The sequence below is a fragment of the Hetaerina americana genome, unplaced genomic scaffold (assembly GCF_022747635.1).
Source record: "Hetaerina americana unplaced genomic scaffold, ioHetAmer1.1.p SCAF_13, whole genome shotgun sequence".
NCBI classification, from domain to species: domain Eukaryota; kingdom Metazoa; phylum Arthropoda; class Insecta; order Odonata; family Calopterygidae; genus Hetaerina; species Hetaerina americana.
The window spans coordinates 5,525,037-5,531,276 of NW_027286403.1; positions in this window are offsets into that span (position 1 = coordinate 5,525,037).

Sequence of the window (6,240 nt, forward strand, 5' to 3'; positions counted from 1 at the left end):
ATGGCATGTGAATTACACATACTAACAGGGTAGCAGGGACAGCTCCTTTCCCTGTGCCGGTTATGGCTTCCCAGGAAGATCTGGAACGCAAAAAATCACAAATCTTGGGTGGAGCTGCAGGTTCCCAGAGTGCCCAGGAATCGAACCTGGGCCCTCCTATCAGTAGTCCAATGCTCTACCCCTGGACTACAGCGACCCATCATTGAGAATATGGTGTCCCATCTTTGGGCTACAACAACTACTAAAATATAACCAGTATCCATATATCCTCCTTACTTTTCATGATACAAATACTACTTCTCATTCCCCTCTCTCATCTCAGACTATCCTATTACACGAGGGATGCAAACATTTAATGCTTACACTTGAGGAAAGTAATGTTAGGTTGAAAATAGGTTGTGAAATCAAAATATTGTAATGGAAATAGATACATTACACTGATCTATTTCAAAACTTTAATTAAGTCGAAAAATGTGAACTACCTTCTTCTAAAACAATAGCATAAGAAAAAATGTGTTTGTATCAGAGGGAGAGCAGACAATGTATACCCCTTGAGTCGTTTTAGTAAATAATTGGCACCTATGTCACATTAACAGGGAGAAAGTTCATGGAAAATGATTAATTAAGGACACAGGAATAGGGTGTCTTTTTTCCAAAAAAATCCTGCCTTTCTAAGCAAGTCTTAAATGACATTTCTGGCTGTCATTGATGTATTATTCAATACTATTTTAAGTTTTTCATTTGATTCCACAGACCAAGTATAGGTAATGTTTGCTAAAGTACCTATTGTGTTGGCTGGAATATTAAAATGATATTTTTCCACTTTTAAGGGGTAGATCATCAAATTCCATATTTTCAAGTACCAAGGAAAAAATTGCTGAATGAAACCTGCAAAACTACTTCTTACATGCATTAAAAGTTAAACACTCTCAGTGAGTCACTGAAAACATATTTTTACAAATCAGATGTAGCACGTTGCTTGGAGTAGTATCCAGTAAGTTTCATTTCAGGTGATATCATTTCAATACCGGCTAATTGGCCCTGAAGCGTTATTCTTTACTGCAAATGTGGTGATAAGGATCACTACATTTGGGCAGTATTCTCTGCGTTAATGAGCCTTGAGAATCTATCACAGGTGCCTGGATTCACATCAACAATCATGGAAGAGCAGCTCAGTCGTAATCCACCTTGCTTACCATGGAACATTTGCCTTTATGTCCCAAGTGGTCACAGTCTCAATAATGGGCTTTTTCCCTGAACCAGCTCCCTTAACTACACTGCAGGCTAGCTACAAGCTTCTTTCTTTTACAAGTTTTTCCCAGCAATTAGTGTAGTCAATATATGACTTACCTGCTGCTCATTGAGCAAAATTTAAATGCACTCATTTCAGGCTTTTACCATTCACAACAGCATCAGGAGCTGTTGCCATCAGCTTTAAGATCATTCTATTTTTTCCTCCAAATTACTCATTTTAAAAATTTAGGTTGAAGCTTTTGAAATTCATGAACATGTCAGCATTTGGAGAGTAAGTACTCCACAGTATAAACTAGGTATATGCGAAACTTGTCAACTATGTGAACTGTTAGTGTGAAACTATTGCTACTGTGCAGGCTGCTCCTGTGCACCTACCATCTGAATTAGATTCATGAGTTGAATATAAATTCATGATAGTGCACTCAGACCATAATTTCTTATGAGGGGAGATGTACCACTCACAGAAAGCTGTATTATTGGTAACTTCCTTGTTGTCTAGCCAATCAATACTCACACAACTAGTTGCAGGTGACAGAAAGTAAGGAAGACAAGAAGTTTCTGGAGATGGGAAGGTTTTCATGATGGCAGGTGGTAAGTATGAGGAGATAATGTTTTATTCTAACACTAGTTGGTACCACCTAGGGACTACTTTCAGATTTATTGTTGATAGAGCCAGGGTCTTTGAAAGTGTCTATGGTCACTAATGTCATAGAGCCAAGTATTACACATAATCTGAATGCCTCATACTCGTAATAAAATATGGTCCAAATATTAATGCAAAGTTCACATAAATAGCTTTTAAAAATAGAAAACCATACAAATGGACTAACAGAAGTTTAAATGCACCTTGGGTGACAGTAAACAATACCTTCAAGGATGGCTTGAGCAATAGTAATAGAATAGCTTCCAATTACAGGATTCCATTTCTTTTAAGGCTAGTCTGCATGGTGGGAGGATAACTCTTAAGTGCAGGTTCATCTTTATTTGAATTTCTACTCATAACTGCGTGGTTGGTTTAGAGAGATTTCATGAAGGGTGAACGAAGTGTGCACTGCAAAATGGGCCAAGGGAGTCCACATGTATGATTTTTAAAAGCATCCACAAAAATGTTAAATGTGCATGCATTCAGGTATGCTAACTTAACTATACTAGGGGAGGGGATGAACCTGTTAATTTCTGAAATCTTGATACTCTAAATTTCCTAGATATGTTGGTTCAGGAGTTAGCTATTTTTTCCAAAAGAGTGAAGTATGCTAACTGGGTTGAAAAATAATAAGCATATAATGTCCAAAACAGATCAATGAATTGTGTCATGTGAAAAAAACTGGACGATTGAAGTGCAAGAAGGGCCAATAAGTGAAAATGACAGCAATGCAAATAAGTGTTAATTTGATTCAACTGAAAAATTGTGCGTGATGTGTTTATGAATTTTGAAAAGAATGTACAGACATTTTTCAAACACTTTCTGCACATTTCTTAAATACTATAGGGAATACCTAATTTTCACCAAGGCTACAAATATAAGTGCATCATATGCAAGAGGAGGCAACTCTTATCTGACAGCAATATCTCATTCTAAATACTCACTTCCTAGTGAGTTCCTCTAATTACACTATCATGAGCAGGTAATATTGTGGATTCACAGAGATTTTGAGCACACAATGTACTCCACATTAACATGAAGTTTCTTTAGACAAACTTTTGCTCGGACCCCAAATTGTGATCCAACAGAGCTATGAATTCTATGATTCAAACTTTGGTTAAGATGAATGCAGCCATTTAGTCATCTAAGTATAGATTCTAGCACATGAGGGTGCATACATTTTTCGAGATATGGATGGGTCATACATCCTTGTGTGTGTACTCCTGTGGATGAGTAGGCATCTTAAGAAGGCACTGAGTCTGTGGTATGATATTCGATAAAACTTTGTTGAATACCTTCTTCTTACCAAACTTAAATTTTCCTTCTTAATATAATCAAAGAGAATCAATTACAATAAAGGTTTTTCAATTAGTATGCCTCAGCAAGCATCTGAAATCAGAATTCATGCTAGTATATAAAGCACATGACTAATTTTGTAGTGTCAAATCTGGGCCTTTGGCTGTTACATTTCACACAGGTTGAAAGGTATGACTGTGGCCTAGATAACAGAAATGTTAGAAGAGGCTGACTCCAGTCATATCCCAAATTCAGGAGCTGATATTGTTATACAGCCTCCGTCCTCTCAATGGAGTTGAGTCAGAGGGTGAATCAGGCAACCAATCCAGCGACCTCAATGGGCTAACATATCATAAACTTTCGTCTTGGCCAATTTCTTTCCTTCATTATGATCAGTAATATGTAGATAGCATTCCAGTAGTTCATAATCCCATGGAAACATACTTTGTAAATATTCCAAGAAGTAAGGAAACCAGTGCTAAGGACAGAGGACATAATAAAAATCTGCCTAAAGGGAGTACGGCAAGCATGAAAAGAGTACACATGTAGTTGATCCTTAAAAGTTCATAAAAATTGGGAACATGGTGTCATATCATGATCTTCAGGTGCATCTGCAGGAATTCATCGAAAAAATTCAGTGGATTTACGGGAGGAGGATCACATCCTTAATAAACTTTTGGGAAGCATTCACAGGTGAGAAGTAAACTAGCAAGATTTTACAACTTACTGTCCAACACAATGAAGAACTTGCTCAATTTTCAGCCACCCGTGGATAAGATGATCAAACTCTCTCTTGGAAATACTCTCTCACACTGGGTATGTTCCATTTCCATGGTATTGTATGTACTGTTTAGGACAGTATCACCTTTTCACTGGTACTGATGACCTGTAGAAAATGTTGGTGATGATTTCTATAAGGGATCACCATTTGAAGAAATCTTAGAATTTCTCCATGCACACAGGGATAATGAATCATTTCTGGTGATTGAATGGCTTACGTAGCTCAAACTTAATTGCTTGAAGTTGGCTTTAATTGCAAGCACTCCACATATAAGGAGGAATCATTAAGTTTTAATTACTACTAAGAAAAGATCAAGTTATCCAGATAAAATTTATTCTGAATATTAATTGATCCTTCTCTACATATGTAGTAAATTACAGCTATTAATGTGGATTTTTCATTTCAGGAAGCTATTGAAGTAACTCACTGTACCCTGCAAATCCACAATGAAATTATGGCTGTTTATGTACTGCAACTAATCTTGATTTAGAGGTGGAAAATGAATTTTCAAACTGACAGCCCCACAGAGAATGACAGTCCCTCAAAGACGATCCAAGTAGAAGACCATCACTCATGGGGGATGCTGCCACAGTGAAGAATGTGGAGGATGACTTTATCCCATTAGACCAAAGAGCAGCTATGCAAATGACCATGAATGAAACTAATCTTAGTTATGGCAGAGTGTGAAAAATTTTTCATGAAGAACTGCACGTCACAGGTTTCGGCACGCTGGGTTCCATGACAACTGACTCCTTTTCAGAAACAAACTCCTGTCTGTCAAGAGAGATGTTGAATTTTTGGAACAAGACGAAGCGGAATTTTTTGGTCGCCTGGTAACAATAGCTGAATCTTCGGATCCGATGATCAAAGAGAGGAGCCAAGAGTGAAAGCACACCAACTCATCTCCCCGCAAGAAGGTTAAGGTGCAGAAGCCTGAAGGGAAATGCACTTCAGAGCGGTCCATTTTTTGGGACTGTCATGGAGTCATCTTAACTGACTACCTGGAGGAGGGTCAGACAGTCACTGGTGCCGATATTGAAATACACACCATTGAAAGAATTGTATGCTCTGAAAAAGTATTGGCATGCTTTGATCACTGCAGGCATCCCAGTTTTCTTGCCAATAATACAACTGCACAGTTCAAGGTTCAACAGTCAGTCATTTCAAGGTGTGGTTGAGGAAACGTGATGTGGCGAAATTTCAAAGTGATGAGACTTGGAAATTTTGCCACATCCACACTATTCTCTCAATCTCACCCCAGTCAACCTTTTCTTAACCAGGTCTGAGATTTGACAACACAAATGATGTCATTCAAGAGGCTGAACAATAGTTTTCAATACAACCTGCTGAGTTTTACAATGAAGAGCTTTGAAAAGTCAACAAACAATAGGAGAAATGAATGACTCTGGACAGTGGCTATGTAGAGAAGTATTAAGAATAAAATATAATAAGTTTCTATCTCTCTTATTTTTCTATATTATATTATTTTTAAGTAGTAATTACAACCCTACAATACACCCTGGTAAGAGGTGTGCTTGACAATTCCATTATTCCTTATTTTGGAAGGCATGGGTTGCTGCTCAGTGATGAATATTGCCCTGATGCAGATAAGCATCGATGAAGAAAGGTAGGAGACATGACACTAGCTGGACTTGGTAAGTCAGTCGTTGTCAGGAAAGCATACTTTGTCACAGTAAACTTTTCATTATTTTTTCTATTTTGATAATTTATTTATAAGCACAAAGCTTCTCTCAGTAATAGCATCAAGTGGTGGGATGGGAGGAGGTACCTACCATATATACACATATGAAACAATTGAGGAACATATTAGCTATAATATGGAAAGACAACAATATTTATTGTAAATGCAAAGTCAAATGCTCATTGATTTCTGCCAATTTGCAATTCATTCGGTTATTCTGTTATAAACAAAAGAAAAGTCACTCTATCTTGAGAAAAATCAATTACTAAATTGATTATTACAACTGAAATATGGGGGTGTGGATCTTTAGGATTAGTTCGTCTCCAAATATAAAATTGTGTTCAAAGGAAAGGAATGGTATACTTACATGGGTTTAATCATTGGCTGTACCCTCCATTAAAAAAACACTCACCTATCCCCAAACAATTCCGACTTTCATAACTATGATAAATGGAAGAAATATGATGTAAAAATTTGTTCTGGAAATGATCTAGCCATGGAATATTTGAGAAAAATAGCCTAACTAGAGCAATGAGGCTTTAGACCCTTTCAATTTACTCCCAT